General features: G+C 48.3%; 1 protein-coding gene across 1 annotated transcript in view; it reads right to left on the bottom strand.

The window, feature by feature from the left end:
- The window catches only part of Dclre1a (DNA cross-link repair 1A), a 422,254-nt gene that overhangs the window by 159,004 nt on the left and 245,864 nt on the right, over positions 1-17,386 (bottom strand). The window lies entirely within an intron of this gene.

The following is a 17,386-nucleotide window of genomic DNA, read 5'->3' as shown; positions in this document are numbered from 1 at the left end:
TCTCTCCACGTGTATGGACACTCATGTGTATGTGTGTGTGTAAACATATGTATATATACACATACACATATTTGTCTTTGAATCCTCAAGGCCTGGTGCCACAAGCTCTAGGACAGCGTTTCTCAACCTGCGGGTCTGCACTCCTTTGTGGGTGGAATGATCCTTCCACATGGGTCCCCCTAAGACCATCAGAAAATACAGATATTTACATTATGACTCATAAAAAGTAGCAAAATTACAGTTATGAAGTAACAACAAAATAATTTTATGGTCGAGAGTCACCACAACGTGAGGAAATGTATGAAGGGGTTGCTTTAGAACCACTGCTCTAGGAGGAGCTTAAACATCCAGAAATACTTCACAGGTCTGCATAGCCCTATCTGAGGGAGGGGCCAACCGAGCTCATGCAGACACGCCTTTTGAAGGGGAGATAGGCATACCAAACATCATTTCCTGATCTTAAGATCAATGCATGCTTCCTCACATTTTACAGAAAAATAGCTAATACAGAATAGATTCCCCAAACACTGTGGAAAGCTTAGATTAAGGCATCAGACAGCCTGCAAGGGATGTGTAGTGGCGGGAACTCATTTGAACCCCGCCTTCAGGGGTGGTAGAACCTGCTAGAGATCCGTGGGAGCTGTGGAGAAATATGGGATGCGGCTTGAATGCTGGAGAGCGGTGGGAGGCCATCTGTGGTTGATGTTCCCGGTGTGGCTGACTGGGTGCTCACAATAAGTCACTCTTCGGAGAAAGAGTTGGAGACTTAAGGTCTGTGGTGGCTTGCCAAGGTCAGCTTGTAGCTGAGAGAGGTAGGTACTGTGTAACCCAGGTCCCTCGCACAAGCCCAGGAGAGCCACGGCTGGCTGCAGGAAGTCTGCCTTTGACATGACCGACAGGTAAGATCATGCATGAAGGAATCCCATAAGCTCAGGAAGGTGATCTGGTGCTGTAGATGACGGAGCACTGGAGCTGGGCACATGGCTCCTCAGGTAAGGATGAGGCCGCCATGCCTGGTGACCCCACTTCTGTCCTCAAGTCCCTCACCATGGAAGGAGAAAACTAAATGCCTCAGGTGTTTTCACTTCCATATAATGGCATGTGTGTGCACAGACACACACACTCACACACACACATATACACACACACTCACACACACATGCACACACACAAACATACACACTCACTCACACACACATGCACACACACTCACACACAAACATATACACACTCACTCACACACACATGCACACACACACAAACATACACACTCACTCACACACACATGCACACACACACATATATACACACTCACTCACACACATACATACACACTCACACACATTCACACACACTCACTCACACACATACACACTCACACACATATATACACACTCACTCACACACACATTCACACACTCACACACTCACACACACATATATACACACTCACTCACACACATTCACACACTCACACACATATATACACACTCACACATTCACACACTCACACACACATATACACACTCACACATTCACACACTCACACACACATATACACACAGTCACACACACGTATACACACACTCACACACACACACACACACACACACACAGAGTAAATGTCTTAACAATCTGTTGGTTAATTAATTGCAGCTGGTGGTCTAGATGTTGGTCCCCCTACCAATCCTGGTTCACATTTGTAGACAGCCGGAGAGGTGAATGGGCAAAGAGCTAGCCACCTTCCCACTGGCATTAATACCTTCACATGAGGCTTGAAAGAGCCCTTCCCCCCCCCCCCAGTTTTCTCCAAGGAAGGGCATGAAAGAAGGTACCAGCTGTGCCATAGAGAGTGAACCCTTACCTCATAGAAGCTGCTCGTATACACACTAGAGATGAAAAATAAGAAGTCTTTTTCAGAAGAAGGTATTTGGAGGGCTGGAGAGAAGGCTCAGTGGTTAAGAGCAGTCCCTGAGGACCTGAGTTTGACTCCCACCTCCCATCAGGCAGCTCCAGGGGACTCTGTGGACACTTGCATCCATGTGCACACACCACTCCCCCAGTGCACACAACTAAAATAATAAAAGTATTTTTTCTTTTTTTGTAAAGAAGGCATTGAGAATGGGTGGGATGGTCAATGAAGATTATGGGAGTGGAAAGAAGATGCTGGGCTGCACCTCTGAGTTCTGTGGAATCTAAGGCTTGGGAGAGGTGAGACAGCCAACACAGAGGGCTCAAAGGTACAACCCTAGCTAAGGAGAGCAAGCCAGGGGGGACGCTGGTTCAAAGCCAAAGTGAGAAACAGTGGCCTAGCAGCCGCATGTGACAGCAAATGCGTGTCGTCCTAGAACTTGAGGGCAGAGGCGGGAGACTCTCCATGAGTTTGAGCTTAGTCTACACTGTGAATTCCCAGCCAGCCAGAGCTCCACTGCAAGATTCTCTGTCTCAAAAGAGGGAAGAACACCTGGGTAGGAGCCCCCCAGGACAGCAGCTCAGCCAGCCCTGCCAGATAGACTTCTGTATGTCAAAAACACATCACCAGACTGCTCCACACAGGACCAGAGTCCCTGGCACTCTGAACAGGGTCCTCATTCCCCACCACCTGGCCAGCACAGGGTGTTGTCAAAGCTTTGGCCATGCTCAGAGGGGAAGAGAGGCAAGAGCTATACAGTTCTTCCTTCATGGAGACTGTTTCAGGGCGTAAGGGCTGTTTCTCTCTCTTCACCTGTGAGCTCGCTGTCCATGGGTCTTGCTCATTTTCTGTTGCGCTGTTAGTCTTTTTACTCTTGGTTTCTGGAAACTGCAGTGTCCTAAGTATCAAGTCATATGTAGATCCTGTGTGACATCTGTCTGTGGTTGGGCCAGTGAGATGGTTCAGCTGGCAAAGGCACATGTGACCAAGCCTGAGGGCCTGAGGGCTTGAGTTCAATCCTGGGAACCCACAAAGAGAATGAGAGAAACAACCTCTGCAAGTTATCCTCGGGCCTCTGCATGCCTGCCGTGGTATGCTCAGCCTCCACATGTTGGTCCAGCAGTGTTTGGCAGTGACAAGACAGAGTGCCACAACCTTGTCCCTGGATTTATCCATGTATGGATTCATAGCTGAATTGTTGTGAGGTGGAGGAGGTGGGGCTTAGGTGGAGGAGGTGGGGCTTAGGTGGAGGAGGTGGGGCTTAGGTGGAGGAGGAGGGGCTTAGGTGGAGGAGGTGGGGCTTAGGTGGAGGAGGTGGGGCTTAGGTGGAGGAGGAGGGGCTTAGGTGGAGGAGGTGTGGCTTAGGTGGAGGAGGAGGATCTTAGGAGGTGAAGGAGGGGCTTAGGTGGAGGAGGTGTGGCTTAGGTGGAGGAGGAGGGGCTTAGGAGGTGGAGGAGGGGCTTAGGAGGTGGAGGAGGTGTGGCTTAGGTGGAGGAGGAGGGGCTTAGGTGGAGGAGGAGGGGCTTAGGAGGTGGAGGGGGCGCTTGGTGGAGGAGGAGGGGCTTAGGAGGTGGAGGGGGCGCTTGGTGGAGGAGGTGGTCACTGGGCTATGGCTCTGACGGGTTTGTCTTGTCCCCACCCTTCCCTACCTCTCCTCTTTGAAACCTCATGGAGACAGCAGTCTCTGTCCCCAGTGTCACACCACTGGGTCAAATGAGCCCTGCACTGAGACCGCCCGCGAACCCAAACAAGTCTTTAACGTATTTGATTTCTTCAGGTTCTTTTGTCGTAGCTGTGGCTAGCTGGCTGCCACGTGCATCACCCCCTTCTTTTTAATTAAATCAGCCCGTCCTCTGTCAACTCCGTGCGTGTGTGCACCTCATCCTTGCTACTACTTCAACCCTTCTTGACTCTCCCTCCAGTTTGTTTCCCTCCTATGCTAATCTCTTGGGTCTCCTCACCTCCAAGGAGCCTGGCTCCATGCTTTGCAATTTTGTGTGTGGGCTCCTCCTTCCCTAAATCATGGTGCTGCGTGTCTCTGGCTGCCCCCTCCCCGCACACTCCCTTAAGCAGCCAGGCCTCTCCTCTGCTCCTTCCTCCCCAGCAATTCTAATTACGACTCTGCGCTCAGCTACCAAATCTGCGTGTAGCTAGGAGTTAAATTAGGATGTTCTGATGTCTCTGTCCAAACTGAGACCCCAAAAGCTGAGAGCGAGGAACATTGGGCAGAGCCCACACATCCTTCAGAGAGTACGGGCTGTCTGTATATACTCTCAAGAGGTGACCCAAAATGAGCTGCCCGGGGGTCACCAGAGCCTCAATTTAAGGATCTTTAAAGTGGTTTGGCAATGGTCCCTTTCTCTTGCAGACTGGGAAGCTGTGGCACTCTCCCTTACAGAAGGTTTTAGGAGGACCTCTGGGGCCTTACTCATAAGGAAAAGTGTGCTAGCATGGCCTCCAGGTAAGAACCATGTTTTTACCCACATCACAGAGTAGGGACAGAACCCCTAGAGCATTAAATGGGCACAACTGTGGTTCTGGAGGAGTCTGGGGGAAGACTTGATATAGCCACAACTGAAGAAAGGGAATTGGTAACAGAATTAGGTAACTTCTGGGGAGCCAGCCTCAAACATTCATAGGAAACGTCCTTAGAAATGAGGCTCTTCCAAGAGGAGAGCATCGAGAGACATTCACATTGCAGGATTGCACAGCATTCAATGTCGTGTATGTGTGTGAGTGCATACATGTGCCTAGGCATCAAACCCTGGGCCTCAAACATGCTAGGCAAGTGTTCTACCCCTGATCTATATCCCTACCCTCACATGTAGGCTCTGAGTATCAGCTGACCTTCTATCTCAATTTCAAACAAACCATCTCAAAAAATGAGCAAAGGAATCTCGCAGATCCGGTGTGGTAAGTCGTGGTAACCATCAGCTTGACAAAATCGGGAATTGCCTGGGTCATGGGCCTACCTGTGAGGCATTTCCTTAATAACTTCGTTGAGGTGCTGAACATGCACGGTTTGGGCCCTGGACTGAACGTAAGGAGAGAAGAGGCCTGGCCACATCTTTACTGTGGGTAGCGTCAGCAGCTGCCTGGAGCTCTGGTGACTTCTTCTGCCCTAACGTACTGTGCCTCATCCGTGTGCTAAAATAAACCTTCCTTCTTTCCTCACGGCAACAGGAAGGGGAGCTAAAGCACTGGGTTGCAAGTCACACCTCAGTGTTAACTGGTTGCAAAATGCCAGGCAAATCAACCCCTGTCCCTTTCTGCTTGCTTTCATGTCTCTGCTCCTGCAGTGAAACAATGACCCCACAAAGGGACCGTTACAATAACGAAACAGAAGTTACAATAACCGAACAGAAGTTAGAAGCGAGGCTCAAGGCACAGGATGGCAACTGCAGAGCTGCATCTCCGCCACACTGCATTAGAAGGAGCGAGTCTCAAGTCTCGTCTGGGGATTCCATTCCAAGCCCCATTCTGCTCACTTGGCTGGGCTGTTTTCTGAGATGCTCTTCACCTCCGTGGAAGCAAGCATCACAGCAAGCTCCAAGAGAAAGTTCCTTGTAAGGTGTTGTGAAGGAAACCGAGAGGAAAACAAACCAAACTGAAGTAGGGAAACACAGCTTGAGAGTTCAGAGAAGCTATTTGCTCATCATAAATTAAGTTAAAAATACAGTTGCACAAACAGATGACTAAATAATACACAGACCCACAGATCTGAGCTTTTAAGTGCTGTCTTACATAAGGTTGTTCAACTAAACTAGCCCAGCCATTAAAAAGAAACAAAAACCCTCACATATGACATTTTTAAAAATAGAGAATCAAATACATCTAAATCCGTGCTGTTTATGTAACACAGATATAGCAGATCTATCCAGGGAGGAGTTGGCATCAGCACTTATAGAATGGCATACTATGTTAGCGTGATCCCCGGATTTTTCCTACTTGGTAATCATGGGCATCTGCTTGCATATTCAGCTCCTGGCATGGAGGGATCCAGGACAGGCTGAGCCAGACTTAGCATCAGATGGGAAGACGAGTCATTGGTGACGGCACTTGGACCTCAGCTAGGTGAGGATTTGGAGATAGGGTTGTTCTGCATAAATCTGAGGTTTGTTTGGTTCATGGCCAGGCACAGATTAAGATAATATTGGTTTGGAGGATAGGGAGATGTCTCAGTGGGTACAGCGCTATCTGAGTGAGCACACGGACCTGAGATGGAATTCCCAGGACACACATAAACCTGGGGGATAGCTCTCCTGTTTGTAACCCCAGCGTTTCTATGGTCAGATGAGTGATGGTGACCCCTGGAATCCGGTGGATTGTTGCTTAACAGTGGAGAGAGCCTGTCTTAAGCACAAAGAGCTGGAGGGCTGACACCCAAGGTTGTTCTCTGACCTCCTTACAGGCATACTTGCATGCACACACACACAAGTACCTGCATACACAGTGTGCCATATGCATGTCCCATGTACACACCTGTAACAAGTGTACAGGTTTTTCCGCCTGCCGCCGCTGGTCTTGTCCCGCTGCCGCGCCAACCCCAAATAATGCACAGAGACTCTGTATTAAATACAATGCTGTTGGCCCGGTTACTTGTTTCTTATCGGCTAGCTCTGTCTTAATTATTAACCCATTTCTATGTATTTCCACGTGGTCTTACCGAGAGCGGAGGAATGGCAGTTCTGTTCGCTCCAGGCTCTCCATCTTGACTCCTCCTCCCTACTTCCTCTTTCCTCCTTGTCTCCTAGTCCCTCCTATCTTCCTTTCCTATTGGCCAACAGTGCTTTATTTATTAACCAGTATGAGAAACATTTACAGAATGACATCTCCCATCACACACCAAATGTTTTAAAATATTGGTTATCATTATACAATGGATAGTTGTCACATAATATTAAGATATCCACGGAACTTAAGATTCCTATAATTGTGTGTGTGTGTGTGTGTGTGTGTTACTGAAATTAAATTCATTGTGCCTTCTAGACAAATACTACCGAACTGCTCCTCCTGACCTATAATAAATATAAATCTAAATCAAGCTGCTGGAAGGAACTATTTCCTAACACATTTTAGGATCTGAAGCACTCTGTCAATCAGTCTTAACTTCAAGGTCATAAAATCCTGTCTTTCACTCGGTTCAGTGTGAGTACCTGGTTTCACCTAGCCTCAAAGGCCAGCTTTGTTCTTTAGTTATAAAGGTTTGTTGTATTATTTTTCCTACATGGTTATTTGCTGTCTGTTACACTAATTCTTTTTTTTTTTTTTTTTTTTTTTTGGAAAAACAGCCATGTTGCATCCATGGGAATGAATAGATTCTGAGTTTGTGTCCACAATTATCAAAGGGATTTGTAAATGTAACTCACATGACACACCAACTGGATTGGCTAATGTTTCTTCCTGAATCAAAATCACTGAACTGTTGGATCCCGTGTGAGAGAGTTGTTTAGGCTCGCGTGTTGCAGTAGAAGCTCTGAAAGAGCAGTTATTCAGCCCCCCTCTTAAGTGGGAGGTCTGCCTTTCACTCTCCCGCTCCTGAGACCCAGGCTGATTCCCCAGCACAGGGGGCCACTTCGCCTTAAACAATGTTGTTCATGCAACATTGCAACATTGCAACATTGTATCACTATGGTCTGGATACCACACTGGTGGGGGGGGGGCTGTCTCAGATATGAACTAGGAATCCTCCTTAGGTTTGCTATTTGTCTCAGAGGTCAACAAATATGGCATGCATGTTATACAGGTGACTGAGGCTGTGCATAACATTCACTATGCTATATAGCTTGAAATATGCACCCCCAAGAGGTATGTTGGACTGGAAATCCTCTTCGGTGCTCTACAGTGAGATCTTGTTTGGAAGAGAGACTGATGATGAATTACCATGCGTTAGAGTGGGCCCTGACTCGATATGGTAAGCGTTCTTATGACAAACAAAAGTTGGGGCACAAAAAAACAGAAACAGAAGAAGATGGCCCTCCACAAGCCAAGAAGAGGGGTCTCAAATAGATCTTTGCCTCACATCCCTCAGGAGGAGCCGTCTGCCCACACCTCAAATGTGAGCCTCCAGCAAAGGAGTCATTTTCTTCATTAGGCGGTACACTAGGAGTGGCAAGGCTATTTAAATTCACTCTTTGCATAACTGAAGCAGCATGGAAAATAACTCTAAAATTTTCATCCTCCTGTTTTCTAGGGAAAAAAAAGTGTTTCCAAAATACCCCATCGGAATCCTCGATGAAGGATGTCATTTGAAACCTCCCGTGGCTGCTCTGGTAACAGAACTATCAGGCACACTGGATATACAACAGTCTTGTTTTTAGTAAGTATTTAGTAAGTAGCAACAGTGACTTCCCTGCTCACTTCCGACAGGAAATTCGTCCTAACTTTCTTTTAATCTATTGTGAAAGAGCAAACATCAAACCCAGAAGACATTATAACTCTAAAGGTAAATTATAGTATCAAGTTAGTCTGAGGAGACCCTCTCAGGGGCTAACCACATGAACTAGGAGAACCTTCCGGTCTCCTTGGAAAGCCACCCCTTGCATCCTGTCTTCATGGATGAAGGTGTCATAGCTTCAGCTCCACAAAATGTGGTGCTGCCTTGACATTTAGCTGGTCACAAGGGACCCTTCCAGCTCCCTTGCGATCTTGTAAATTTGTACCTTCAAGAGAGCAGCTTGACTAAGTATGGCTGGGAAAATAAATTTCCCCATTAGTTAGGAGTTTAGTGGGCTGTGCTTTGCCGGTATTGTTTTCTATTTATTTAGAATGATTGTACCATTGGGGGGGGGTAGTGGGAGGTGGGGGAACTCTCTGGAATGACCTTTTCATGATGCAAAATTAGTTTAGGAAAAATTAAATTCCCCAAACTTTTGGTGCCCATAAAGATGGCTGCACTCCATCTTGGCACAAGGACAGAGTTCAAAGCTGTCCTCAGCAAATCATAAGACCTAAAGGTCAAAGGTGTGGCTAGAGAAGGATGTTTGGCTGTCTTATTCTAAATAACAACAGACCTGAATCTGAGGTGTGGCCACTCCTGATCCTCAAGGCTAGGGAAGGAGAAGTTGAAGCTAAGGTGTAGTTACCAAATCCTTAGGATAAGTGAGGAAGAAGTCTGTTCTGTGTACACGATACCGTCTTCCCCTTTTTGGATAAGGTATATAAGAGTGGTGAAAAATAAACTCGTGGCATTTCAGTGTTGACTGATCTGGCCCCCTGACCTTTATTCTGTGTCTCTGTCTTTCTTTATCGTCTATAGCTAGCCTTTCCCTTATCCACCCCCCCCCCCCACTCAGGTATAGACTTGGAGCCACTCGGCTGGTTCCGAATGCAGCCCCACAAAGACAGCTACCGACACCAAACGGAACAATGATCGGATGAAATGGTCCCAAAGGAACAAATTTGCCTTTGAAATAAAACAGTACTTACTGAATGAACAAGACCCATCCCTGCACGCTCAGCCCCCTGGTCTCTCAATGTCTCTGCTTAGGAGTCTGTTCTTTTGCCGCCTCTGTTTTTTGTATGTGGAAAGGTTTTTGTGTTAGGACACGGTCCTGCTGTTGCTCCTGTTGTGTTGTGGTTATTGAAAGCATCCCAGTGAAGAGCCGATGTTCATCAAGTACTTGTGATGAGCCAAGAAGGACACCGCATGTCTCCTGTGCCTTGTCATAGCAAATATCCCAAACATCTTTGAGGCGAGCTCTCTTGTTCCCATTTAACAGACGGCAAAGCTGACGACTACAGTCATCACATGGCTTATCCTGAGTCACCCAGCTGAACTGGCAGAGCCCGGGTTTCAAACCACACAGCCTGACTCCGTAGTATTTATCCTGACTCACCAAGATATATACACACACCCAGAATGGGAGAAAGAGGCCACGCTTAGACACACGTATATATGAGGTAAATGTCAAAAAAAATTACTAAAATTAGTGTAACCTTGCTAAAATGCCATCATTTTAAACTGTGGGGGGCGGGGCGGGAGACCACCTAAGACACAAATGCAAAGGTCCCGGATGTTTTAAAGAACCTATCTGAGCACATTCCCCAGGGAGGGATACTCTCTTTGCCTAGAGGCAGAGGGGAGGGCCTAGTCCCTACTCCAAATGACTTGACAAAATTTGATGATCCCTCCTGGAAGGCACCACCCTCCCTGTGGAGTGTGTGTGTGTGTGTGTGTGTGTGTGTGTGTGTGTGTGTGTGTAGGATGTGGGGGGGGGAACTGGGATGGGAGGGGGTGTTAGGGGGCATGAGAGGGAGGGAGGGAGAGGGAACTGGGGTCGATATGTAAAATAAGAAAAATAATAACTATAAAAACATCTATCTGTTCTAAAATACGAATGTTTGGGGGGGCATAGTAATTATGGCTTTTTAAGTCACCTGATAAGTAAAGTGTCTTAGTTGTGCCCTGGAAGAGCACGGCTGGAGACAACGCGTAGGAGTGAAGGCGCGTGGGCCCGTTTTAACCCACGGGGCAGGGGTGAAAGAAATACCCAAACCTTGCCGTAAGCCAGGCATGGTTCACATCTGGAATCCCACTGCAGAGGCCCGGGCAGGGAGAGGCCAGCAAAGGTTACACAAGGAAGACACCTGACAATCGGGAACATTCTTCTTTTCTAAACCTGCTACAAGGGAGTGGCTTGGCCGCGGGTAGGAGGAAAGGCGGACAGTGGGTCACATTACAGGCATCACTTGACACATTACAGAACTTTAATAAAGGGCCTGCGACAGCACTGTGAGCCCGTTTTAGAGCTCAGTTCACACGTCACCCGACCCCCTGGTCTGGAATGACACTTCTTAGGGTGCACAAACAATCCACCAAGGAGAGCTTGCTTCCAGATGCCCCCCACGGGCTCCAGTTCAGCACTTAACTGACACCCCGGGGCTCCACACCTTTGGGGTTCCCGTGCTCTCTGTAAGAAGGTCTCCTGGAGTCTTTTTCCAATTCTTCACTGATGAGCTTTCCGCTGGTGTTCCTCATCGTCCGAGTTAGTATTCGCGTGGAACTTCTGGAAAGCCACACTAGTGTGTATCGATGATGAGATCGCCGTTTGCGCCGTTTGTGTGGGTAAATGGCATGGCTGTTCTAGGTCTATTTTACTTAAACCAGTTGGAAAAGACAAAGGTTGCATGGCAGAGCCATCTCATTTGTTCACAGCTGGTCGCTTAAAAGCTTACTTCTGGACCCTCTCTAAGCCCCCAAACATACCTTGCGATTAAATCCTGCTCACAAGTGGTAGTGGGTGGACTGTGTCTAGCAAGGGCGGGAGACTGGACAGCTCAATATTAACTCACGGGCTTTTCTCTCCCCTTGAAAGCCAATGCATCTTTCTCCTCTTGTTTTGGTTTCCCCTGCTCAAGGAGGCAGAGAGAACAGGTCAGGACGGGGAGGGGGCTGGAGTCTGAGAAGGTCATTGCCCCCTTAACATGTAATTACAGGATAATCTCTGGTGGGGGAAGCAGATCTCATCATCAGATGAAGGTCTCCAATAGGTTCTATTCAAAGATGAGATTTTATGGAAAATAAATGTCATCTCAAAGGCTTGGTATTTATTTTCGAAGCGAGAAGCCTGGCCACAGTGGTTGTCAAAAACGAAGTACTCCGTCCCGCTGGGACAAGGGGCACACACAGCATTGCCTCTACTCACGAAGGTCCGCACGGACATTTTCAGTCTGCAGAGTCTGCTAGCCACAGAAGTATCTGTACAATACGAAGGTGAAAGGTGCCTGCTTGGCGTTCTCAAAGCAGAAAGGGAAAACAAAGAAACGCAAACAGTTGGCTTTGCCATCCAGCGGTGAGGCAGACAAGCACTTTCTGCCTGTTCTTCTTGGCAAGTCCATTCAGGTGGGTGGTCCTGGTGCCAGCCTTCCATGGCTGAAGGGAAAAAACAATGCCCCCCCTTTATTATAGCGAACCTTCTAGACGTAACCTTTTAAGGGGTTCCATTAGTCCAAGGAACTTAGTAAGCACTTTCTACATGCTTGGGACAAAAGGGAGGCCAAATGTTCAGAAGACGACATCCTTGTCCTTTGGACACTTAAAACCGACGGCTCTGGAATTCTCGTCACCGTCAACTCGTCAGCGCCTACGATGTGATTGTTTTCCTGGAACACATTAAGACTGCTAAAAAGAAAGCCTAAGGTTTTTGGTGATTGGCACAGCTTGCTGTCACAAACCTGGACTTGGGCAGATGGAAGGAAAGCCGTCAGCTGAAGGCTTGTCAGCTGTAATGCTAATATGCCCATTAAGGCAGGGTTCCAGTGGCTCAGTCCATCTTCATTCCTCCCACACCAAGGAACATCAGAAACCTTTCGGGTTGCTTTCCAGTTTGCGCCTAGCTGCGGTGCATCCCCGCTCTCCCCTTCAAGCTGCCGCTACTCAGGGCACCGAACAGAGAACAGCCCCTCTCTCCTCTCTCCGCTGCTAGTAGTTCACTGCTGAAACATGCTAAGAGGAATTGGGACGGAAGCAGCTCAGGAGCAAGTCTTGCTTTAAAAAGAAGGAGCGATTTGCTAGCCAAACAGCTTGGGCAGAGGAGCTTGCCCAGAAAGCCTGGAAACCAGAGTTCCATCTTCAAAGCTTCATAAAAGGTGTGTGTAGAAGAGCTGCCCAGCAGCCAGCCCTCTGACCCCACATGCTCCCCTCACTCTGTGCATTCACACCTACATACAGCAATTTAAAACACGTTTCATGTGGGGCTTTGGGGCCAGGACTCAGCAGTGGAGAGCTCTTCCAGAGGACCCAGGTTCAAGTCCAGGCCACGTGGCATCTCGTCTCCATCTGTAACCCCAGTTACAGAGGGTCTGATGTCCGCTTCTGGCCTTCTTGGGCACACACGTGATGCGTGGGACACGCGTGTAGGTGAAGCAGTCATACTCATGCTATAGTCAAATTTCTCAAAAACGGAAAGGGGGCTATGGGCTGGCTGGCATGAACCTCAGCGGCACAGCACTTGCCGTATGAGGACCCAAGTTTGATACCAGACCCACAGAAAAAGAACAAAAGATAAGGTGCGTATACTATGTAAGGGTATGAAACAGAAAAAAAAATATTTATCTTTTAGAAAAAAATAAATCTTTTAAATGATTTGCTTATGATAAGAGAATTAAAAACAGTCCTCTGTCACCCAGCCTCTAAGTCATGTTAATATTGAACGGGACAACAAGGGGGTCGCAATGACTAAGATAAGCCTATCTAAGGGCACGCACTCTTCTGCAAGTCTTGGCACCTCCTGTGGTCTGAAAGGTCACGGTGATACGGCAGCGTTCAATGTATTATGGATGCATGGCGCTTAGCTTTTAAAACAATTTCCCCGTGCAGCATGTCATTTATTTCACACATAATGGGGGGGGGGAGGGGAGGCCAAACAGTGAGTTCATTTCAACGGTGAAGTCACCACTGAAGGTCAAATGACGAAGCCAGGACAGGAGCCTGAATCCTCTGCCTCGCTGTCTGAACACTTTCCGATGCGTCCAAGTTTTGAAAAAAAATATTATTATTGGCTCCAGCATTGTTCAATGTACTCGTGAGACTCACCAGGAAGAGGAGGCGGCGGGGGGGGGGGGGGAAGGGGCAGGGGAAGGGGCAGTTTTTGAATGTTCCAAGTAGCCCAGCCTTGGCAGTGCTTGCTTACTGTGTACCTCTTCTGTGTGTGCTGTGGACATAGTGGCTGCAGTTGCTTTGTCTCCGTGTAAACTGTGGCTACAAAACCAGCATGTGACCTTAAGTGCCAGCCTGAGGCAGGCTGTCCTTCAGGTAGTTAGCCCTGACTGGTCCCGGGAGCAACCATATGGCTTTAGGTGGGGGGGGGGGAAAGAAAAAGAAAAAGAAAAAGAAAAAAAAAACTGCATCAAAGCTTAGGGAGAACCACTTATGCTCTGATTAGGAGATCTTTTGATTAGTGATAGCTTGATTACAAGTAGCTTGAGATTATGATCAGCCTCCAGGCAAATTTTGCAAACAGATTTTGATGCATTTTCTGGGGTTTCGCTGGCCGATCTCCCAGGAGTTGTCCGGATGCTCACCTTCATTTTCAAGAGTGGAAATGGCCTTGTCAGGCTTATCACCACGAGTGGGATGGATCGCCTGACTATTAATCATCGTTCTATAGGTATCTGGCTTGATGTAGAGCTTGAGATGAGATTGAAGGCATCAGCAAACTTCCCAGGGTGGAGATGGTGGTGGTGGTGGCTGACAGGCAGCCAGTGTGTAGACATGCCCAGCTCCACCACAGGTCACCTCGGACCTGGCAACCTAAGACAGGAAGACCTGCTATGGGCTTGAGGCTAGCCTGGACCTCAGGACAGAATGAGCTACACAATGAGCCGGCTTACAAAAGGGGTATTTTAAGGGGCTTGTATGGAAATTCTGAGGTCTATGGGAGTATTGAACACGTGAGTTACATGCATGAGGGAAGATCCCAAGGTCTGACATATTCAACCACTTCTCGTACGTGCAAGACAATATTTTAATTAGATATGACATTTATGAATCTAAGTTAAATATTAATGTCAAGTAATTATTAATGAACATGGAAGCTGCAAAAAACACATGGCCTAGAAAGGGGGGAGGGGAGAAAAATCACACAGAGATCAAAATGATTTAAGAGATGTCAAAAGGCAATCTGTCACAGCCACCTGAAGGAGCTACTGTGAGTCACTCCCAGATCATTTCCAGAAGCAACAGGCAGAGAAGACAGCGGAGGAGAGAGAAGCCAGATGAGAATACCCGGGCTACGGAAACACACTAGATCCAAAAACAGGGGACGATGCAGAGCTTCACACGAGGACAGGGACACAGAGCACTCTGCCGCTGTGAGCTAGCGATGGTGATCACTGGACGGAGCTGGGCTGGGGTGGGGGGAAGGGGGCTGAACTGAAAAAGCTTCTTGGTGACGTCAGCCCTTTGGAAATAGTGACTTTGGCACTGGTGCATTAAATTAGGCAATGCATATGTCCCTTTTTGTCAAACCCAGGGCCTCCGCCTGCTGGATAAATGCTATACAGCTGAGCCACATGCTCAGCCCTACAGTGTGGCATTAAATGGAGTCCGGAGAATTGGTGATAGGGCACACACACTCCTCTGGGGTGCAGAGAGCAGGCTCCGGGGCCGGGACTCTGAGGAAGGGGCTCATGACCTCTCGGGTGCCATGGCTGGCACTAGGACTTTCCATTGTTTCCTGAAGTCCTGTTAACCTGTGGGTTCCTAGGGAATGATCCACTTTGAGTGGATTTTGACCCGAAGCCTCTAGTGTGGGATCAAGCTGATGCTAAGTTGGAGCATGGTTGGTTTGAGGGGGTAGAAGCATTATGCTGTGGTCGGGCAGGCCTGACGGTGGATGTAGTTGCCATGGCAGTGGGCTAGGTATCTGAAGAGCAGAGTGTTACAAACGAAGATGACCTTTGGGCTTTCCTCTCTGCACACGAGTCCCTCACCAGAGGCAGCTGCCTAGACTTGAACCTCCCAACCTTCACAACTCTGAGCCAAAATAAAACCCTTCATACATTACTCAGTTTCAGGTATCCTGGTCATAGCAACTGAAAACAAACTAAGCCAGTTGCTACATTGGACTTTTTCTTCTTAATAGCATATTCTTAGCTAAGAGCAAAAGTGCTGGGGGGGGGCGGAGGCAAAACCATTGTGTACATGCTAGCTGAAGCCACCCTATTCCAAACTCACCTGCCAGGGCAGTGAAGGATATTTGAGGTCCCTCTCTGCTTGCAGCCCTCCATTGAAGGCACTGCTAGAAAAGCCTCCTGGTTTCAGATACTTACAGTATTTACTGCACAGAAATGCAGAGAAACTTGATGTGACACCGAACGGCCAAGGGGAGAAAGCGCCAGGCAAGCCAACAATCCCAGAACCGTGGTCCCCCTGCCAGACGTGTTTGTGCATATAATAACTCAAGGGTACCAGCCCCAGCTCCTGACTCAAACTGCTACAACTCAGTCCTGGCCTTACCACTCCCAGAAATGCCATGCCCTGAGGTCACAAGGTTGACACACTGCACCCCAATAACACTACCTAACAGAAAGCTTCCGCCCACATTCCCTGCACCCCAGCGCTCAGAGAGGCCCTTTCCTGGTCAACCTTAGTGTCCACTCACTTCAAAATAGAGTGTGCTTTCAGATTGCCCCTTGGGTCACCCTTCCCCTAAAAGACCAAGGAAGGGGAGAGAGACCCTGGCTTGAAGAGACTGGGGTGACAGTGGGTGCTGGCTCCTTCCACCTCTGTGTAGCTCCTGTTCCCAGGTTCTCAAAACTCCCCAACTTGGCAGAGCTGATGCCTGGTAAGTCCAGGGCAGGGGTGAACAAACAAGTCACTCCCCAGATGTAACACTCAAGCACGCCCATGTGTTTGACTTTATAAATGGCGAGTCTTTGCTCCAGACAGCTGTGGCCGCATCTTTCTGCAAGGCGAGAACGCCAGCCTGGCCACATATTGATGTTCCTTGCAGGTGCTGCTCTTTTTATTCCAATGCAAGAAAGACTAGCAAGCATTGCATAACATTATATAACACGCCATGCACCCTCTGAGACGATAGGAAACTGTTTGCTTCTCACCAACTCAATTACAGATTTCCTTTCTAAAGCCTGAGGTGTGTGTGTGTGGAGTGGGGGGGTTTCCCAGGGGCAAATCAGAGAAGCCCACCCGGCTCCCTCCCCTTTCATCATCCAATCCACCTGGGGGGAAAAAAAAGAAAGAAAAGAAAAAAACGCTAGCCACTCTAGTTTCAGATTCGTTTGCCAATGTGAAGGGGAAAATGCGATATACTTTCAGATTTAATCGCCTTGGGTGTTTATATATTTCCCTCTCTTGTCTTTCGAAAGCTAATCCCACAGTTTGGAGAGTCCGGGGAATTGGGCAAAGGAGAAAACAGCTACCCCTACCAAGAAATCTGCAATCCCTGTTCATGACGTCAGCCTAAAGGAATAATTCCTTGTGTTGACTCAGCTCGGATTATAAAACCCGATGGGCGACAGAGCACAAACACAGGTGTTAAGGTGTTAAAACCAGAGCCCGAAACTCTGAAGTATCATTTGGTGAGCTCTTTCTACTCGGGGCGGTGGCGGTGGTGTCATCTACTCTAGAGTTCATGTTGTAAACTTCTCCTTTACACTCCACTCAGCACACGCTGTGGCGTCGTTTTCCTTAGCTGGGGCTGGGGTTGGGGTTGGGGAAGTGTGTGTGTGTGTGTGTGTGTGTGTGTGTGTGTGTGTCCAGATGATGCCTGGTGTTGGCTGTTACATCCACAAACCTTCTCTTCCTTTCTCCATTGACTGCGCTTGAGTGTCGTCAGCACAGCTCTGTGCGAAAACAGCCTGAGCCTTTCTGACAGATGCGCGCTCTGCTCCAGCAGCCCGCCTGGCTGCAAAGTTTCCTCTAACCGCTAACACCCACTTCCCATTCCCGCAAGCTGTCAGGCTGGCCGAGTCCCCTCTCGATCAGCGAAGGGCCAGGCCGCCTGATGGCAG

Source organism: Phodopus roborovskii, unplaced genomic scaffold (genome assembly GCF_943737965.1).
Source record: "Phodopus roborovskii unplaced genomic scaffold, PHOROB, whole genome shotgun sequence".
Classification (NCBI taxonomy): domain Eukaryota; kingdom Metazoa; phylum Chordata; class Mammalia; order Rodentia; family Cricetidae; genus Phodopus; species Phodopus roborovskii.
The sequence above is the reverse complement of the archived record's forward strand: the minus strand, read 5'-3'. Positions and strand labels throughout refer to the sequence as shown.